At 37.8% G+C, this 22713-nt stretch overlaps 1 protein-coding gene and 1 pseudogene across 10 annotated transcripts in view; both read right to left on the minus strand.

Moving 5' to 3' along the window:
- The window catches only part of OSBPL6 (oxysterol binding protein like 6), a 179696-nt gene that overhangs the window by 101617 nt on the left and 55366 nt on the right, over positions 1-22713 (minus strand). The gene's annotated exons all lie outside the window — the stretch shown is intronic.
- LOC118613613 lies at positions 6809-12841 on the minus strand (annotated as a pseudogene).

The following is a 22713-nucleotide window of genomic DNA, read 5'->3' on the forward strand; positions in this document are numbered from 1 at the left end:
AAGCACACCACAGGATACATTAAAATAATTCCCTCGAATAGAAAAAAACCCAGACCTGTTCTCCCCTGGGCAGCAAATCAATGAGCCACCTCACTGCTTACAAAGTGCCCAACATGGAAGGAACACACTAAGTAGAAAATTAGATAAATTAGATAAAGGAGCTTTATGACTCAGCTTCCAAACAAACCAGCTTGTTTGCCAGAGGAATGGGGTATCAGGCATTTTAGCACCACGAACCTGGTCAAAAAACAACAACAACAAGCTGTGAAATGTAGATCCTAACATCACTGAACCCAAGGAAGAATCAAAAGAAGTATGTGATGTAGTGATGTAGCTAATTTTCACCCGAGTGATAAGATTATGTGACATATTTGACAATGCCTCTGTGGAAAATTTTCTGCCAAACAACAGCCATTTGACCCATACCACAAATATTAGCAGTTGTGTAATGGTATTTTTTGTTCCCCAGCAAACTGCCAAAAGGATCACTTCACCATTTATTAATATACATACTTAATAATCAGACCTTCAATTAAAACACAACATTTGAAATGAAAGAAAGAAAAAAGCTCGAATTTCTTATCCTCGTACGATAGGTCTTCCAATTAATTTTCTAACTTTATATTTCATGACAGGCTTCTTGAAATCTTCAACTGAACAGAACTTCTTGCAATTCCCCTAAACATACCCACTCTGCCTACTCTGTGTTTCTAACAAGAAGTCTTCCAGTTACACTTCCAAAGTCTAACTCCCACCCTTCTTCTAAGACCCTGTGTGGATGACATGAAACCATTTAACACATCTCAGCTAGAAGTAATTCTCCAGGTTGTTAACTTCCAATATCCTCACTCAGCACCTCTTGGACTTTCCTCAGTCCATTTTGATCAGAGTTTTGGACATATGTACCTTTTCTTCCCAAGAAGGGCTGCTCTTTGAGGGCAACAGCCACAGGTGCCTTATCTTTGCAAGCCCGAGTGCCCCACAGGCACATCTGCACATGGGAGGTGCTCATGCTTTTTGCTAAAGTATGTAAGACATATGCTAAAGTGTGCTAAAGCTCCTCGTGACTGACCACTGAAACCAAGTGGAAACGAAAATACACTCAGACAAGCTCTGCTGAAGAAAGGCTGCAGTTAAAAAGATATGCAACAAGACTTGTCTTCTTGTGAAACAAGTTGAGAGATGAGAATTTACATGCTACACCCACCGAGGTCAAGGAAACTACCTCTTACATTTACCATCCAGTGATTTGCCAACAACTACTAACAGCTGTGCCTTAAAAGCTTCCCTCTCACTCATGTAACTGATAATACACTTCCAAGTTAGAGAAATCCTAAGATAGCTAGTCCTGTGTTTCCCCTATCACAGACTCAAAACACTGCTCACTTCTGGGCCTTGGATAAAGAGCTCTTAAAGTATGTATATATACTGATCGTTTCAATCATCATTTCTAATATACCTTAACCTCTAAATATCCAAGGACCAAAAAGCAAAAATCAAAGCATCTCACAGATATCAGATCCCACAAATGCCAAGACAGGGGAAGATTAACAAAAGAACCCCTAACCCATGGAGGTCTAATACTACTTGGGCAGATATTCGCTCCTAACAGGCCACTTGGATGGTGCTAATTAAAAAGCTTATTAGATCACAAAGGAGAGGCGACTTCACTCTGGATGATGTCCCAGGGCTGTGCTGATCACTGTGTTCTCATCATACCACTGGATGGCTACCCACTGCCCGTAGTCCTACGTTCACAGATGGCATTTCTCTTCCTACTCAGTTCACAAACTGTTACATAAATGAGTTTTAACAAGCACTCACTCTTAAACATAAGTGACTTTCCTAAACCCTAAATCCTGAAAGAATAGATGACCTAAGTCTTAAACCCAGATGAAAGGACACTCTTACAGGGACTTCTTGACTCAGTGTCATGCTAATGGGAAATTTTCTGTTGAGTGCTCTACCTGATATGGCTTTTAGATCAATGATATTTGGAACATTCAGTCTCCAATATCACATTGCTAGTGTCTCTTGGATTACAGGAATGATGACTGAGTCCTTCGAGCATGTAGCAGGTGACCACATGTTTTAACTTACACACCTCTTAAAAAAAATTAAAAACTATTACATATGTTCTTTTAAAGAACAAACATGCCTGCCACATACAAGTTAAGGTCAAAATAATGTTATAAATTTTTTAGCAAATTAGGCAAACACTGTCAGTGGCACAGCCACGATTTACACAATGTTCTGAAGTGATGAAATATGCCCCCGGCATGAACAAGGTTTGTATAATCTGTATTTTTTTCATATATGGCTCAGCTGAATAACTGACCTAATTTCTCTTCAAATCAGTCTCTTTTACATCTTATGCTACTTTAGTGGAATTATTTCAAGCTGCTCCATTTCTTAGGCTTCTGCTGTATCAATTCATCTAGATTTCTATTTGGTTTCCACAGTGACTTACTTGCTCGCTCATTAGACAACAAAAAATTTGGACAACTAAATCAGGCCAATATATTAGCATTCTTATGACTAAAGCTTCCTGTTTAGATAGATGGTATTGGCAATAAAATTGTAGTAAGTTTTAAAATGTTGAGACAGTGAACGATGCTATCCATTACAACTCAAAACTGTTCTTTTGGAAATTTAATTTGATGTCACAGACAGAAAAAAAATGGAGAAAACAGGGTAGACTATATTATTACATAAGGGCAATTTCCTTGAAACTGAGTGCTTTCTTTGCACAAAGGTATCATGGAAAGAGCATGGGCCTTGGAGTTAAACAACTTTGGTTCAAATCCTAGCATTGTAGTTTTCTAGCTATGAAACTCTGGGTAATTTACTCATCCTATCTGTTCCTCAATTTCTTCATCTGAAAAATGGGATCTGGGATAATAAAACCTAGTTCAAGTTGCTTTGGAGATGATAGATAATATATGTTCAGATTTTAGTATTGTGCACACCACTTGACAGGTGCTCAAATGGTAATTACATATAAAGAATTTTTAACCCACATGTTTTTGGACTTCAGAATTATCCTTTAGTTCTTGCAGCATAAACACATAGTGTATATAAAATTACGCAGACATTACTGAGTAGTATGCTTGGCTGCCAATGTATAGACATCTGACACAAATCAATTAACATTAGGCAAAATTTTTTTCTTTTAAAAACTAAGATTTATAGATTTTTCTAACACCTCTACACATCATTACCTTCTTCAGACTACAAATTTGCCATCCTAAGGAGAAATTACAAAAAAAATCATTGCAATGTTCAAATATCCAACTTTTAGGAGACTCCTAGAAATAAAAACCATAAACTTAAAAGTTCAAAGCACCAAAACTAATAGGCAGCTGTCGTGCAGTGAGTAACTAAGAGCCCAGTCTCTGAAATTCCTATTCTGCCATTCTCTACCAGTGTGACTTTGGGAGAATGACGTCTTCTCCCTATTCCTTGGTTTCCTTATTTGTGAAGTGGGGCTACTCAGAGTACCCATTTCATGGGCTATAATGAGGATTGAACAAGAATACCTGCCATATATGAGGTACCCAACGTTAGCTTTTATTATTATTATTATTATTATTATTATTATTATTATTATAGCAGCTTTGCCCAACATTTACACTGCATATATGTTCATATTCAAATTATTCATGGTCATGCTTTGTGCTTCTCCCTATTCATCCCCTTCCACACAAAAAAGAAATTAAGATATCTTCCTTGACAAGAGAGCCAAAATAAAAAATTTCTTAGAAAGCATTCACTGCCTGCTTCCCTGCCCTACTTGGTGTAGACCTGACCTGAGCCCTTCCCCAACCCTACTGCAGGGCCCTAACACAGGTTCTTCTTATAATGTGGTCCACAAACCTGTCTTGCTCTGGGAGCGGAAAAAAGCTTCGGTCACCAACCCATACCTAGACCAGCCACTGTGTTATCATGGCCCTTGTCTGACATCCTTAATTTTATTTAGCAGCAGAACAAGAGTTCTTGGCACAGAGCAGACTCTCAATTAGGATTGTGGAATGAATGACATCATGAAACTGGCAAGGGATAATGCCGAGAGCCTTGATATCTGTAAGGGTTAGAATTCAATAACTGGTTGCCATTATGTTCTGTTCTCATATTCGTCTTCCTTTCTAAACTATGGACTTATTTCAGGATCTATTCAAATACTGCCTGAATGCCAATGTCGTGTCTGGCCCCAAGGGTTCAAAGTCTGTAAATATGAGCAACAGTAACATAGTGAAAAACTCATTTCTTCCTTCCTATGTGTTGTAATGACCAGGGTCTTTGTACATTTTGAATAAACTTTACTGACAACTATAAAACAATTTATAATCTGTATTTAAATTCTCTTACATTGCTGGTGGGAAAGTAAATCAGTATAACCACTTAGAAAAAAATTTCCACTAAAGGTAATAATATCTGCTAAAGGTAGTAATTAATATTCTATGATCAAGCAATTCCACTCCTGGATATATGCCCAAGGAAAGTGAGTGCTTATGTCCACCAAAAGGTGAATTCAAGAATGTTCATAGTAGCTTTATTCATAATATCCCCAAACTTGAAATAACCCAAATGTTCATAAAGAATAATATACAGAAATGAAAAAGGATAAACTACTGATACATGCAAAAGCAAACGACATCATGGATGAATCTCAACACAAGAGACCATCGTATAATTGCATTTCTACGAAGTTCAAAGACATGTTGAATCAGAGTATGGTGACACCAGTCAAATGGTGGCTACTGTTGGGCACAAACTAGGAGAGGTGTGAGAGAAGTTTCCAATGTGTTAGAAATGCTATCTTCATCCGAAAGTGGTTTTGTGCATAAAGACAAAGAAAAGTAATTCAGAGTACATTTAAGAATTGTGTACTTTACTGTACATGTTATACCTTTTTAACAACGAAGCAAAAGAAACACTATATTTACTTTAAAACAGTTAGTGTTTTCTAGCATTGAATCATTCATTCATTCAAATGGAATGTCCACCACGATGCTAAGCACTGCAAGCATGTCATACATGGTGCTTATTGTTAAGGAGTTTGGATGCTAGGGAAGAAAAATCACTTCATTGGTAGCACTATTTATTTGGCAATAAATCACATACCACCGTCTGCCATATCATAGGTACTTTCCATCAATTACTTGACATTTTATATTTTGCTTAAATTTACAGCTGGTCTAACTTAAAATGTAAATTTTAACATTTGGCTATTCCAAATCTTCCTATGCCCTCAAATGCCTAGCACAGCATCCTAAACACAGCAAATGTTTGATAATTTCTTGTTTATTAGCCTATCACCCCATAGTACTTCTCTTGGCCTCACGTTTCTTGGCCAACGTTCTTTTCTCCAGATTTTCACTTTTCTCTGCCGCCTACAAAGCCTGCAAATCTGAAAAACACTTAAGATCGTACACAGCTATACTTACATTATACTATATCTACAAATGGAGTACAGGATGCAGCTTATGTTATTCTAAGTTTTCTTTCATTAACCCTTTCACCTTATTCTTTGATCCTAAGAATACGAAAAAGGTTAAAGTCTGGAAAGAATCCGTAGATGAATGCTGAAGAGAAAATGCTAAATCTAGCTTTGACAGCTTTGTGATGCACTGGTGAAAACAAAAACAGCCACGCCTCCCTGGCTTCCCCTTCCTATAATGCTCAAGGCCCTGCCAATGCCATATGCTCAGAAAATGCCCTTGAGAATGACACACAGGATGCTATCTGTGCTTATGCATCTCCCCAGCATCTTTTTTTTTTTACGGTTTTTATGAATATTTTGTTTATTTCAATGAAACTGGTACAGACAATGTCCGTTTAAAACCCATATCCCCCTGCCAAAAAGTACGAATAAAATTTTAAATAAGAGCAGAGACTTCTGCATGAATAACATTATTAACTGCTAATGAAAATTAGAACTTTTCTGGGATCTCTGACAAGATTTTTCCTTACTCTTAAAATGCTTTCTCTTCAGAGAAGACATCTTTGAAGTTAGTCTTTACTCTCACCATGTCTGTCATCTGGATTCCAAACTGATATTCTTCTTTTGGTCAAGACCCTCAGATTTTAAAAGTAGCTTCAAGTTTAAGGAAAGGTCATTTTTCTACGGTTCAGTTCTCTAAAAAAAGCTTCCATCTCCCACTGAGAGTCATAGTCCAGGAGTGACGAAATCGCATGCGAGAACTTCAGGGCCAATTAGAAAGTCATCATCAACACTTGCCTTGGTTGATCTTATTTACCACAAGCCTAAAAATGCACAGTCCTGAAAAAGGTGGCCTCTCTGTGCACACACATAACATTTAAAAAGGTGAGACCAATAGGAAGGGAACTGAGGTTTAATCACCTTGATGAAAACAAACGCAAGGACCAATGGGCACTAGAATTTAAATTAGCGGATATTTTAAAGAGATGCGGTGCCAGTTTTAAATTCCGTTTTGAACACCACATCACAAAAGAACCATTTTTAAAAATATAAAGGTATTGAGGGAAAATAAAAAAATATCCAAAAGTTCAAAACCACATGATATCACTTGTATGTGGGATATAAACCTAAAAGCAACAAATGAACAGGACAAACAGAGACTCATGGACATGGACCATAGGACCAGTGGTTACCAGAGGGTAGGGGGGAAGAGGGAAGTAGATGGGGTTAAGGGGTCAAATATGTGGTGACAGAAAGAAATCTAACTATGGGGGGTGAACATACAGTGTAAATATATATATGCCTTACTGTTAAAATGTACAGCTGAAACTTACTGATTTCATTAACAAATGTCACCATAAAAAATTAAAAGTAAATAAATATCATTATCTAGAAAAATAAATAAATAAATATGAGTGGTGATTAAAAAAAATATATCCAACCCATTAAGAGACTGTTTATTCCTGATAAACTTCAATCCTGTCTTCTTCCTCCATTCCTTGTTCTTTTGGAGTGTGCTTATCAGCAATTCTGACCTTCAAAGAAAAACCTGAGTGAATTCATTGAGATGCCCCATCCTTCACTGTATGAGTATTTGAGTTTCTTGACATATGTCATCATTTTCACTTTGAAGTGAATCTCACTGTTATCCTATTCAATGACTGAGTTTAATATATCCTTTTTCCTTCTTATCCCTCACATCCTCAGTTGAAGGTTTTGCCTCCTGGTCAGACATGGCAACGGTGGCTTCATCCAAGGTCTCTGCCCAGCAGCAGCCTCAGGTATGCAGAACCTTGCTCTAGGATTTATAAACCCACGTCTCTTCCCCACAGCACAACAACATGGCTCCCAGTATCTTTTTTTAAATGTGGCTTTTCTAACAGTCAATTAAAAAAGTGTCAGGTAAAAGCATAAGCCCCACAATCAAATGCAGTTAACAACAGTTATTACCACTGTTCTCACAAAAAGGGAAAGAACTGGGAATTGCTTTAGATTCATAATTTTCTTCTCTGTGGTCTTCTTGTATACAGCAGGTCTCATGTGATTCTTGAAAGTACCTGCTACTACCTGAATCATGAGACTGAAGGCTGCGCCCTGAAGTCTCAGCCTCCCTCCATGTGTTAAAGTTTCATGCTGACTGTCCTGCTGATCTGCAGTGCCCAGCAACAGCAACGTCTTTACCCTCACAGAGTTGTGTCCATTTTAGAGATGGAGCAAGTTGACCAACCACATGCCCTGGCACAAGCATGCTGACATAACAGAATCGGTTTCTGTTTGGTTCTCTCACTGGTATTCAAAGGAAGAAACCCAAATGCTGCAGGGCTTTGCTTTCTGTCCTCTTCTAAGATACCTACCCACATTAGGTATTATCCTGGGGAAAATCATCTGAAGTCATGCTCCGAAATCAGTGTCACGTGCTGACTTCATATGTTAAAGCCCTAATCCCCAGTGTAACTATATTTGGAGCTAGAGCCTTTAAGAAGGTAATTAAGGTTAAACAAGGTCATAAGGGTGGGCCCTAATCTGATAGGACTCGTGTCCTTATAACTAGAGATCTCTTGAGATATCTCTCTCTCTCTTCCCTTTCTCTTATCCCACCTTCTCTCCCTGCACACAAGAGGCAGTGAGAAGGTGGCTATCTGCAAGCCAAGAAAAGAGGTCTCACCAGAAACCAATACTGATAGGGCCTTGATCTTGGACTTGTAGCTTCCAGAGCTGTGAGAAACTAAGCTTCTGTTGTTTAAGCCACCCAGTTTACATAGTCTGTGGTATTCTGTTATGGCAGCCCAATCTGACTCATACAGTAAGTAAAGAGCTATATGGTTAGCATTAGCATCTGAAAATCAGAGAACACATCAGGCTCAATGTGGTCTTTGAAACAACTGGGCACAAAAAAAAACATTTCACATACAAAGACCCACTCAAAGGATTGAGACTAGAATCATAACCAGGCAGGACCTATAAACCAGTGTGTTTTGCCCTTGCCTTATCTCACAGTACAGTAGCTCTTCCTTGTCATTCTTTAAGCAGTCTGTTTCCTCTACCTGGAAAATACTTCTTTTTCCTTTATCATCTAGTTAATCCCCACTCAGTCTAACTTTCCATTCCCCAGGAAAGTGGTCTCTGATCTCGCAAGGTGGGGTTGGGGGGACCACATCTCTGCATCACACAGTCTCCTAGCATCTGTATTTTTGCTTCAGCACTTATTTTGCAATTAAGAGATTTCTGTGATTTCTTCTTAGGCACATGGTTTACCTCTAATCTGTAAGCTTCCCAAGTTTATGCCGTGCTCAAATATCTGTAGAACAAAGTGGGCAAAGAAGGAAGGAAGAAAGAGAGGAGAGGAAAGGGGTAGAGAAGGGAAAGGGAACAAGAGACAAAGAAAATGGAAGAAGATTTAAGAATATAGCACATTGTCTTAATCCACTTGGGCTGCTATATTAAAAACCACAGACTAGGTGGCTTTAACAACAAACATTTATCTCTCACAGTTCTGGAAGCTGCAAAATCTAAGATCAAGGTACAAGCAGATTCTATATCTGGTGAGAACCTGCTTTCTGGTTTGGAGAAGGCTGTCTTCTAGCTGTGTCTTCACAAGGCGGAAGGGACAAGGGAGCTCTCTGAGGTTTTGAAGGGCATGGACTCCAATTCTGAGGACTCCTAGTCCTTTCCCAAAGGCCCCACCTCGTAAGATCATTAACTTGGGTGGGGGTAGGGGGTGCAGTTAGAATTGCAACATATGAATTTAGGAGGGACACGAATATTCAGTCTACAGCACACATGATTCAGTCTTGTCAGATTTAGGCCAGTGGTAGGGGAAGCATGCTGACCCAGCTCACATTTGCCACCAAAATGCCACACTTCCAAGAGGTGGCCTAAATTTTCCAAGTCAAAGTCACCGGGAAAGATTCAATGACCTCTAATACAGCTATGAGACAATTATTCAACCTGGAACTTGAAAACAGCATGAACTAAATTAAAGTGTTTTGTGGAAACTTTCTGGGCTATATTTAATCATTTTATACACACATACTCAAATTCTTTTTTTAAATGGAACTAAATAATCAGCATAAAACTCAAAAAAAAAAAAACATAAAAAAGAACAATCACCACTATGCCCCACTGATAATACTCTTCTTTGAGTTTTCACACTCCCCTTTAGGTCTAGAGCAGTGATTCTCCACTTAAAACCCAGGGACCTCTTGGAGATTATGTAGTTACTGTGAGGGGCTCATAAATGCTCCCACAGAGCAAGTATTACCCGCAGACTGAGTACATTAAAATGCAATTATTACCATGTTTAAAACCATGAAATTTTGTGTTGAAAGCGGTCATCATAAGCCTGATTACTTATACAAGCACAGGATTCTTTTACTGAAATAAAGATGCTCAAAGGTAAGCACATCAGAAGTAGAGCAGCAGATTCAATGTACTAGTGCCGGCCCAAGCTCCAGCTGGTGGCTGTGACCCTCCTGGCTCTAAGGGGGCTCCTCCGGCTGAGGCACGTGGTTGGGATTCCAGGCACACATAACAGGCAAGGGAGGTGGGAGACAGCAAAAGGCAATGGTGAGAACAAGCGGGTCGCCTCTGTCCTTGGTGACTTCTAACCTCTCATCATCAGGACTATGGGTAATGGCAATCAGTGGATGCAATTAAGAGTAGAGGTGACATTCTTGTTTCATTGTTATGTGTTTCTGGTTTTCTTCCACTCAAAGTCACACAGTTTAGAAATAGTTATAATCTATCCTGTGTCCCATGGCACTGACGGAAAAAATCTGCCTATGGAATGGCCCATATTCCTCTGTTGGAGCCAAAGCTGTTCCCAACCTCCTTAGGGAACTTGCACGACATGCAAGGTGCCCTGATCTCTGATCTCGTGCTTGGAGGAATGTGGTCAGTATTCATCAACCAACATTTGTGAGCTGCTATAAGGTTTGTAAAGGAGGTGATGCCTTAGAAATCCAGCGTTGGCGTGATGATCAGTTTGGACATTTATATGAGAAAATGATGCTTCAGACAAAGCAATTTCAAGGGTCTTTATATGCTTTTATTCATGTTAATGGATTTGACTTTTCCCTGCTTGGATAATTTCCAGAACTCACGAATAACTAAAAGATCTTATTGAACAAAAGGTATTTGCCAGTTAGAACAGAACCGGGTTAGGATAGTGTCCCAAGCACAGGCCATTTGTGGCTCATAATGAAAGGAAGCTCCATACCAGAGAGCTACCTTAAAATCATGTGGACAAGCCATGGACCTCTTCTCTAGTCTAAATATGGGCTTAGCATAATTCTCATTTCAGAACAAATAAGGTCCAGTTTTTTTTAAAGGTTAAAAAATAAATCTAATTTTCCATTCATTTCCATTAGGAGTTTGGAACTATATCTACATAAGACTGAGGCTAGAATTCTGATAAGACAAAAACGAATTAAGTATCAGGTGCTGAGTATGTTGACCATTATATGGTATTTGGACATACTTTCTCCAGCTCTGAATTTCAACTCTGATTCTCCACCTCTACCCTATATTTTCCCAATTTATTAATTCCAAGAAATGAGAGAGAAAAACTCAAGAATTTCAATTTCTTTCTGCAAACTTTTTTTCCCATACAACTTTTTTTATTGAGATTTTTTTTTTTTTTTGAGCAGGTTTAGGATCACAGCAAAACTAGGAGAAAGGTACAGAGATTTCCAATGTATCTCCTGCCCCCGCACATGCACAGCCTTCACCCATTATTGACATCCCTTGCCAGAGTGGTACTTTGTTACAATTAAACCTACAATGACACATCATAATTGCCCCAAATCCATACCTTACATTAGGGTTCACTCCTGGTGTTGTACATTCTACATTTTTTAACAGAAGTATAATCCCCTCATCATGGTATCATACAGAGTATTTTCACTGCTCTAAAAATCCTCTGCGCTCTGCCTATTCAATCCTCCCCACCTCCAGCCCCTGGTAACCTCTGATCTTTTTGCTGTCTCCGTAGTTTTTCCTTTTCTAGAATGCACCACATTTTATTGTTCCATTCACTTACGGAAGGACATCTTAGTTGCTTTCCAAACTTGAGCAATTTTGAATAAAGCTGCTATAAACACATATGTACAGGTTTTTGTGTGTATACAGTCTTCAATTTCTTTGAGTAAATACTAAGGAGTGTGATTATTGGATAGTTTGGTAAGAATCCCCATGGGTAAGAGGGGCTTATCGGCAGTACATTTTATCTTGTTTTCACACACTAAATTTCCCATTTCTAGATACAAAAGCCCTTTTCTAAGAACCAGTTCAAAGTGAGAAAACAGCTGAAGGTTGATCAACCAAAGTTTAAATTTCCTAAATACAAAATTCTGCATTTGCACTGCAGTAATCTGTTTTTTGATCTCTTCACTTCAGTGACTAATATTTGAACTTCACCTTCTTGAATCTCTTCTCTCCTCAGACATGTTCAAAAGTAGCTTTTGTGAAAGGGCAAAGGAACAGGCAGAAAAACAGACCATATATTTCAAGATCCCTTTACAGTTCTATTTTCTATAATATTATAATTATTTCCTTAGCTCCTTATACAGTATCTTACAATCCTTGGTTATTCACCCCATACTTTTCAACTAATTATCATTTTTTAGTAATCTTCACTTACGAGAAGTATCAGGATGAACTCATGAAGAATTTTACTGAAAGGCAAAATTTCCTAACTTTTCCCTCTCAAAGAGCCTAGAAATATTGACTAGACAAGCTGCAGCCCATCCTTAGTGTTCATATTGTGTCTTGAAATACCATTTCCCCAGCTGCCTGAAGAAATGGCTAATTCCGGGTTTGGGAACAAAAAGTACAGTGAGTAGGGAACAGCCTGTCTACAAAAAAAACAGCAGGAGCATGTTATAAATAAATAGAAAGATAAATGATGATTGACTGATACGTACACACATGCATACATGCATACACACAGCCATACTACATTTATAATTCAGAGGCTGATTAGAAGAGGAACCCCTAGCCAAAAACTGGACAATTTGATTATCAAATAGACTAATGACTGCAAATAGATTGAAACATATCAAATGTTTAAATCCATATGTTTATAATGATCTTTTAAAAAGGTACAATGGAATATTACTCAGCCATAAGAAAAGATGAAATACCACCATTTACAACAACATGGATGGATCTCGAGATGATCATGCTAAGTGAAATAAGTCAGACAAAAAAGTGGAGGACTATAAGCTTTCACTCATATATGGGTCAGAAAACTGAAAGAAACGGATGAATAAGACAAATCAAGCCAGACTCACGGACACCAACACAGTTTAGTGGTTACCAGGGGAAAGTGGGATGGGGAGAGGTAGATAAGGGTAAAGGTAGTCAAATATATGGTGACGGAAGAAAGTTTAACTTTGGGTGGTGAACACACAATGCAATGTACATGTGACATATTATTAAATTGTACACTTGAAACCTATATAATAACCAATGTCGCCCCAATAAATGTAATAATAAAAATCAAATAATGTGATGTTTGAAAAATTTTTTAAAAATTATTGATCATCTTTGGAGGACACCAACTAACCAACTCATTTTGAAGGTGGTAAGTAAAGGGACAGATTTAGCATTTATCCTACTTTTCCATGATAAATTATGGCTTAAGGAAATTGAGGGAGGCCTTGATCCAGAAAAGTTTCTCTTTATAGATGCATTCCAGCTAATAATTAAAAAAGAATGTTAGAATTAGAAGATTCCCATTCTGCATCTCCTAATGAATGAACAGTATCTCAGCAATAATCATCAATGAGCGCTGTGATTACCAGAACGTTCTTCAAAAGTTTCATGAAATCATCCAGTATTGGCTCAAACTTAACACAAACAGCAGAGGGAATAAAGTCAAAGCAAATTTTACCTTTTGGGCTCTCTTTCTGTCAATCAGTTAAAGAAACTATGAGTCATTCAGCAACATCTTCAGGAAAGAAACTGCCGCCTGTCAAAGGAGCCAGAGGCACCTATAAATTAGTTCGTTCTCAGGTTCACTGCTCTACTTATGAGCCTTTCCTATATAAATTCTTCCACATTTCTTCCCTAAAAGCTAAGAGTAATTTGGCCTTTTCTTTTCTTTTCTTTTTTTGGTCTGTGTTGTCCTTCCCTAACCTAAAGTAGAGATAGATAATTGAGTTAAAAAAAAATTCAAAGAAATTCCCTACAGAATAAAAACACATTTGGATCTAATTCTACTGTTGAGTCCTCACTGATTTCTTTTAAATGAAATTAAATTAAATTAAATGCAAGCTCTGGGTACAGTAATTTAACCGCTATTTTGATCATTTTGATCATTTCTCTTCTACTTAATTAGCAAAACTAAACTATTAAGTAATTCCATTAAAAATGAGAAGACGAGTAAATGGCTTTCTGAATCTTATAATTATCAGTACTTGACCTTGAAAAATCAACACAACCTCAAATGGAATTTGATCAACAGGCCTCCCAAAACATATAGGTAGATACATGAGGGGAAATAAGTTGAGGCCCTGAGGGGCGAGGATGCATCCCTTATAAGCAAGTGACTCAGCTAGCTACGGGCACATTATTTCATTGTGCCACATCGCCCCTACGATGAACCTTCCAGACAGAAAATGGTTACCTCTGGAGGGTGAGGAGTTGACTGAAAGAGGCATAAGGGAATTTTCTGAGAGATGGAAGGATCACGATAGGGGTGTAGGATAGAGGGATATCTATTTGTCAAAACTAAATAGCTAAGATTAGTGCTTTTCAGTGTATGTAAACTTTAAAAAATGATAAAAGCCATCATCATTGTCATGTGGAGGTAAGAGCTGGTGAAGGCATGATATCAGATGGCAGAATCCTGAAAATTGTTGAGGTTGGGTGATGGGTAGTACATGGGGGTTCACTATACTTTTCTGTTTTCTTTGTATACATTTGAAGTTTTCTATGCTAAAGGTCTTTTTAAAAGACTAGAACTTTAAGCCCCTCTCCACCACTTAATAGCTATTGGGTTTCTAGGCAAATCTCAACCTTTCTGAACCTCATTTTATTCATCTATAAACTGGAGATGATTCCTGCACATTTCACTCAAAACAATCCTGGGTTGTAGCTAAGTATCAAGTAAAACAATGGATATAACGGTAACTTCTAAACTATGAATTAATATATAAATATAGCAAGTTAATAATAATAATGAAGATTCATAATTACTAATAGATCACATTCCAACCTGAATGTTTGAAAACATCATTAACACATGTCTTTGAACAAAAATATGAGAAATATCTATGTTTTTTAAATAATGCCTGCCTGAAAAAAAAACAGTAATAGAACTGATAAGTCAAAGGTATGGATAATACAAATGTTATTATATTTGGTTACAAAATATACTATATGCTTTATTTTGAATTCCCAATAATGTAAAAATTTAGGTCTTTAAAGAAAGTGCATACATCAACTTGACAGCTAAGAAAAGATACGTAAAAGCACACTTCATAAGGAAATTGGTTTAGGATTTTAAATGATGATCAACTATTAAAAAATCCACTGAAGTTTGACCATCCAAAATAATGTTTATATAGAATCTCAATATTAGGGATAAGAAGCTTTAAATTCTTAATACAAATTGATTGTACTTAGAAATGAGAAAGCTAGACTTCTAAACATTTGACTCTCTAATGTTACTGCACAAATATATTCAACTCAAAAAACCCCAGTGGACACATGTACCATTCCTTTATTGATTTTTCTTAAACTTGTCTGTTAGGCTAACCCTAGTCACTTATAACAATCACAAAGTGTAACTCATACTTAGAGAGAGAAGGGGAGAGGGAAGGAGACAGAGAGAGACACATAGAGAGATATGCAGGTGTAATACTACTCTAATGTCCTAGTCTAATCATCAAGAATCAGGACGTACCCTGAAAAGACAAACAAGCTGGCCTGGTACACTGTTGTTGGACCAAATTTCAAAGTAAATAAGTATGAGAGAGAGTGATATTTTATTTTATCTTATTTATTTATTTCTATTTTTTACACCTACAGCACCTGGTCTTCCTAAGTGGTCTCCCATCCAAGTACTCACCAGGCCCAACCCTGCTTGGCTTCGGAGATCAGAGACAGAGTGATGTTTTAAATAAGAACATTATAATTCAAAAATATACTTGTAAGAAAATCACTTGGATAAATTCTTTAGCATTAATCTTACATATCTTCAAGTAATAATAGGTCTATGTACCAAGTACCTACTTGCGGTGTTCCAAGATCTTTTAAAATCTGGTTTAGGGGAACATGTTCCTTTCACCTCACCTCTCTGCCCTGGCCTTTCAGGTTGGCACGAAGCGACGGTTAAATTCCTCCTCAGGAGGCTTCAGAGCCTGTTTGTTTGGTTTTTTTTCCACACGACTTCCCTAAAAAGCGCCAGCTAACCCTGCCAACTGCTGGGTTTCAGGATGGCCCGAGGAAGACCCTCTGAGGTGCTGTTTATGAAATTACTAAACATGAATATGCTTGAAACTTTACTTCTTATTTTTTTGTTATGGTAGAACACATTACACAACACCTCAATGGGAGGGTTGGTCACTTTAAGAAAAAAAATCGAGGCTTCAAGCTAAAACCCCCATTCCAGCTAGTAAAACCTTCACAATCTAAGTTATGTTCTAAGTTTATATTTCTCCTTACAGTCAAACATTTCCTATCCATGAAAGGGGTGTTTTCACTAAGAGGCTATGCTGCTTTCTCCAAACACCAACTCTTTGCTTTTTTTTCCTCTAATATATCATAGAGCTGTACAGCTTTTCTGCCATCAAAGAGGAAAGCTACCCTATGCCCAGGGAACCACATAACTGCCCATGTGGTCCACCAAGTTGGGGAACTGAGCTTGTCAACTGTTTATCTCAGACTTTGATTGCCTCTTCCTGTAGCAGAGACAGACATCCAAGTCAAACCACAGGATGATGTAAACACCGAAGATTGAATGGGTTCTAAGGATTTTGGACCAGATGACTTCTTCTAAGTCATTTTTAACTTTAAAGTTCCATGATTCAGAAGGAAATACTGAAAACTAGGAGAATAGAGAAATTTAGTAAGAACAAGGAGTTTGAAAGGAAGCTTTACAGGATTTTAGACCGAATTATTCCTGTCACTCCCCTCCCCCAAATCAGTTCACTTAATCTAGTCCATTCCCACTTGTCTTCTAAACCCAAGCCCTGATATGAAAGAAATGAAAGTGGGAGGCTGGGTAATTGGTAAGTAAGCCTCATGACTGTAGTACTCAAATACCCAATCAATGGAGCAGAACGTGCAGGGTCCCAGCCTGTGGAGGGCAATGGCATCAATAATGGAGAAATATATCCTTGAAAACTTCTGTTCCAGAGAGCACCAGTGAGTGAACATTATAAAAGAGTAGGAACCAAAGACTTTCACAATCACCTGAGGGCATCACTGATTAGAAATACTAATACCTGAATCTTACCCCAGTCTTACTGGTTTAGACTCTCTGGCCCGGGCCTGGAAATCGGAATTTTTAATAAGCTTCCTAGGTGGATGCTAGGATTCACAAACTAGCATATTCTGGTCGCCAACATAGCTAGCCATTCTCAATTTTCATCTTGTGTGTCCCCAGTACGGTTGCTAAATAAAATACAGGACATCTAGTTAAAATTGAAAGTCAAAAAAATAAGGACTCTTTTAAGTATAAATATGTCTCAAATACTGTATTTAATACTACACTTTTATACTGAAAAATGATTCCCTGTTTATATGAAATCCAAATCTAACTTGGCATCTTACATTTTTATTTGCTACATATGGAAAATCAGAACCCCACCTCCACTACAAGGGTGGATAAAATCAACATGTGCATTAAGAATATACTAACTGTTATATCCACTTTTTTTTATTTGCTGGCTCCAAATTTAACCCTTTAGAATATGCAGCATGTAGATAATACATGTAAATATAAAAGTGAACACGATAATATTACCAGGATAACTTCGATTTCCCCAACTGTAAAATGGAAAGGGTAGGAGCAGATCTAAAATTCCATTAAACCACTGAATTATTAACAATCCTTTATCCACATCAAAATTAATCATGGATGTCTGAACTTTTCATGTCTCCTGGAAGAAGTTTCCTCACAAAAGAAAGTGACCAACCAACTCAATTTGTCATCCACTTCTTCTCCAAAAGCAATTCCTGAAACCTATGTTCTTGACACTCATCAGTGGTGACCACTGTATTGTTATATAGCGGTTTGAATGCTCTCCAACACTTACCACTTTCCAAACATTCTGTCCACAGTCTACTCTATCATAGATGTTCGGGGACTGCAGAGAAACCAGTGGTTTCATACTGGTCGTAAGTCACACTGAACATTCTAGCCGCTGTGATCGCCTTTGGTGATTCCTGATGTACTATTTACCAAAAGCTCATATTATTTTAGCAGGAGAACCAAAATTATTCTAAGACAGAGTTGTGCCATGATTTCATCAAGCCAGAAAGAAAGGAATAGCAGACATTTAATTCATGCTAACCAAAGACAGTCTAGCAGTATTAGCATTAATTATAATGGATGGGATAGGATTTATGTCTCTGCATATCTAAATTTGGTTCTATTCAAATGCCTCATGCAATCAATATTGTTATCTGTGATATAAGTGGCATCTAACTCAGTTATATTTGTTAAATAAAACCACTGATTTCCTCTCTAAAATCTGGGTTTAGGCACTCGTTATATGAGAGCAAAAAGTATCCCATTTTTTGTTTCATCCAAACCATCTTCCATGCTTTAAATATTTTGATTTGGACAATTATGCTAATTAGATCAGCACACTATGGCCCATGGGCCAAATCTTGCCCTCTGCTTATTTTGTAATAAAAGTTGTACTGGACTGCAGCCATACCCATTTATTTATGTACTGTCTATGGCTGCTTTCACACTACAGAAGCAGAGTTGAGTAGTTGGTGACAGTCTGTATGGCTCACGAACCCCCAAATATTTATTATCTGGCCCTTTACAAAAAAAGTTTGCCAATCCCTGCTGGAAACTGCTAATATTAACACTGTTTTTGTTTGTTTTTGTTTTTGTTTTTGTTTTTTTTTAAAAAAAAAAAAAAAAAGGAAAGAAAGTGGTAACATTCAAGACTCCTCCATACCTTTTTGGCAACAATTTTAAAAAATAAATGGTGGCTTTCCAACCCAGGAACAAGCAATCAACAACTCAGCCTTTGCAGTCTCCAAGTGCCCAGGGAGCATCTGTGGTGTAGTGGCTCTATGGCCAAAGGTAGTTTCAACAGAACACCACTCTTCAGCCTCACGCTCCTAAGACTCCAAACATCCTAGCACGGAAAGGTGAGCAGGAACATTTCCTTTTACTCAGAGTCCAGCATTTCAAAAGGCAAAATTATACAATGATAAACACAAGTGTTGGATGGTTGCTTTCATCATTATCTGGAGTATGAGGAAAAATGCAGTAGAAAATGCAAGAATAAAGAAAATGTCTCCATTTGGCACCAGTGCCTATGAGGGCACTGTCACTGTTTTAGGAATTCAGAATTTAAAATAGAGTTCTGTGGCTTCACTGCTTTAGGCAGGAAGAGTATGTGATCAGAAAGAACTACTGTGTTCAAAACCGAAACGAATGTGAGCCTTCAAAAATCCCAGCACAGGTGCCTTGGAGGATAGATTAGATTGCCAGAATGACATATTGTAGTTTCTGTGAGGCCCTTGCTGAATACTGCCTCCTCTGCAGTAATCAACCATGAAGGGCCCCTTGTAATCTCCTTTCCGCTCCCATGGAAAACCCTTGTAAGCAGAAATAGCACACTCACAGTTAATGAAAATTTATGCCATAGAAAATTAAAGATATTCCTCTAGTTAAACGGAACAGGAAGGGGGCGGGGAACCTCATAGTAACTGTTGCTAAGTTTGACTTTACAAAATTGACAGAGTAGATGGCTTACCAAATAAAAACTTTAAGAGCTGGGTCTAATTCAATCCTTCAATCCCTATTAGGGGTCACAGTGGGCTCTCCTACTGGGACCGAAGCAGAGCTGTGTGGCTCTTTCTACCCTCCTTTGATTCTTACTCCTCCATTATGTATCATCTTCCATGCCCTGAGCCCACTCCACCACTCCCTTGTTTGCTCTCAAAGTGTCTCTCATGCCTGAAATCCTTAGGCTCCTGCTGGACAAACACAGAGAATCAAATACACACCCACAGGAGAAAAAAATATCCCAGCTGATCTCATATCCAGGTGCTTCCAGAGCTCAATATGTTGACATTTTCTTTTTTTCTTTAAATATTTGGTGAACATTTACTATGTGCCACGGATTATCCTTAGGGTTGAGGTTAGAGGGTGAATTAATTTGCCCCAGCCACAGCCTTTTCAGGACACCGCTGGCGGGGGTTGGGGAAGATATCAGATAAATAATCCCACAGAGTCTAAGATTATATTATAAATGAGTCTAAGTCTAAGGTTCTGAGTCTATAAATTCTGTCCAGTGCTATGAAGGTGAAGAGCAGGAGTCTGAGAATATAAAAGAGAATCCTCGTATATATCAGATGACATGAGAAAGCTTCTTCTGCTCTGGTATTTAAAACGAAGCCGGAAAGAGGAGAAGAAGTTAACTCAGGTGAAGCACACAGCTGAGGGATAGCAGGTGCAGAAACTCTAGGGAGAAAGTGTGTGGCCTAGGCAAGGGAGGTGAAAGTTGCAGCCTGCCCTCGAAGTTGTAGCAGTGATTTTCATTCATCCTAAGTACAATGGGAGACTGTGAACAGGGGAGTGAAGGATTAGATCCTCATTTCTAAAAGGCCACTATGTGTGAGAACTAGTTCTGAGATGCAAGGACAGAAGCGTGGGTTTTTAGGAGTTGTTAAAGCAGGAGATGACGGTGGCCTGATTCGGGTTGCTGGGGCAGTGCAATAGGAGTGCAGAGTGGCGTTATTCAAGATATATTTGGAAGGCAGCGTCATGGGGAGGTACTGACAAATGAGGGAGGAAGAGATACCAAGGATGGCTCCCAGCTTTCTGGTGTGAACTGCTGGGTAGATTGCACACCATTTGCCAAGATAAGAAGTATTTTGGGAAGACTCTGTAGGGTGAAGCATCAAGAATTCTGTTTTGTAAACCACACAGCAAAACCGTAAAGAGCAGAATAAGATTTACTAGCTTCTATGGAAGCTTATGCGCCTCTGTTTTTATCACTTGTAAATTGTGAATTACTGTAGAACATATAAGGCTGTTGTGATGAAATAAGCTAACGCACGTAAAATCATTTGGCATGATTCCTGGCACACAGTAATCTCAATGAAATGTTAGCAGCTATGGTTACTATTTTGCACTTGAAGTTTGAAATGTCTATTGGCGACCTTAGCAAAGATGTCTAATAGGCAGTTAGATAACTCGGCTCTGCAGCTCAGAACTCTCTCCTGCTGGAGAGAGTGGGAAGGATGAGAAATGGTCAGGGTTTAAGTATTCTGCAATGAGATTATGAATAAAATATTTAGTTAGACATTTTATAACAGCCACTAAAGATTTATTTATAAGTAGGCTAAAAGGTCAGTGTCTGGGTTACAAAAGCATATAGATGGCACCCAAAGTAGTAGAAAACAGAATTTGATGCAGAAGTGAGCCCTGAAGGAAGAAAACTAAGAGGTCAAGAAATGACTCTGTTGAGATTTCCTTAAATTCAAACACAAAACAAAGATGAAAAGTTGAAGGAAACTAAATAGACATAAAAAGGTTCTGCACATTTTATTCTATTTCTCCAAACAGAAAAATTTGGCAATCGATCTTTAAAAAAAAAAGTCAGTAACTCTTTATAGATCAGAAGTGTATACAAATATATATTTGCAAGAAGGTTCACTGTAATGGTATAATACCAAAATGACCTAAAGGAACCTAAATCAAAAATAACAGATGGATTAGGTAAAGTATGGCACACCTATGTAAAGGAACAAATCTATAGCTATTAAACATTATGTCACAAATGATTTATTGCAAAATGTTCACATTCTATTGATATATCTGAAAAGTAGGCTACCAACTAGCACAAACTATATAACATTTTGTTTAAAAATATAGAGAATAAGGAAAAAACCCACTAGCATGGCAAACAATACCAGAAAATTAACAATAGTTAATTCTGGATAATAAGACCTCAAGTGATTTTTTTTTCTTTCTTTGGACTTTTTTATTTTTCAAATTTTGGAGACTCAAATCCCCAAATAAAGAGCTCAAGAGAAACACTGAGACTGAAGACTTGACGCAAATGTCTCCATCATCATCCTCACAATAAAAAGAACCCGACACTGTTGTATGCAAAGAGAGCGATATTTCCTGATCCTTCCTTAATAAAATAGAACCATGTTCACTACCAGCGACTGTCCTTTCCTAACCTTGAAACAACTAACATCAGGGTTACAAATCAGATTATATCCTTTGTTGATTTTCAACAACATGCATCAAGAGAATATCACAGAAAACTTTTAATTTCATTGTAAAAATATAAAGCCACACAATCTTTCAGTCTGTAACGACTTGTACACTATCACACCCACAACCAAACCCAAAGCTTCTTTTAAAGAAACATTAAACATTTTCAGAGGACCTTCACTTCCCCATAGCCCTTTTAAAATTTATCAAGAAAAATGTACATCGCCCCTCTGCCAAGCCATAAATAAGCTTCATATCAGAGGATTAAACTTTCTCTGAGATAAGCAAAAAAACAAGTCCTCCTTATATCCTGGTACTTAGTATCTGTGCAATCTTGGCCAAGTCTCTTAGCCTTTCTGAGTCTCGGTTTTCTCATTTAAAGGTGGGGAGAATATATACAACTTTCCTTGCAGGAGTTTTCAGGTTTAAAGGATAACGGTGGCTACAGGGATCCGAATCTCTCTACACATCCTTCCCAAAAGGCCACAAAATCAACAAGAGGGCAAATATCATCACAAGCCCCCAGCCATTTAGCATTGTTAGGGACAGAGAATACAACAAACTTCAAGTTTCCCAGAAGAAAACTGTAATACAACACTCCAAACTGAATTAAATATTCTACCACAAGCATCTGAAGAATTAAAAAACATCTAAAATCAGGAATAGAAAAATTAACATCAGAAATGAACAAGAATAAAAAGCAAGAAATGCAATGAGAGTTGATTGAATTCAATAAAGAAAATGAAGAAAAAGATGAAAGTATTTCTTCCTCCTAACTGAAGAATAAATTATAAGGTGCCCAAGAGAAAACAGATTTAAGTTGAAATGTAACAAAAGGCAT

The sequence above is a fragment of the Rousettus aegyptiacus genome, unplaced genomic scaffold (assembly GCF_014176215.1).
Source record: "Rousettus aegyptiacus isolate mRouAeg1 unplaced genomic scaffold, mRouAeg1.p scaffold_m13_p_2, whole genome shotgun sequence".
In the NCBI taxonomy this organism is placed as follows: Eukaryota; Metazoa; Chordata; class Mammalia; order Chiroptera; family Pteropodidae; genus Rousettus; species Rousettus aegyptiacus.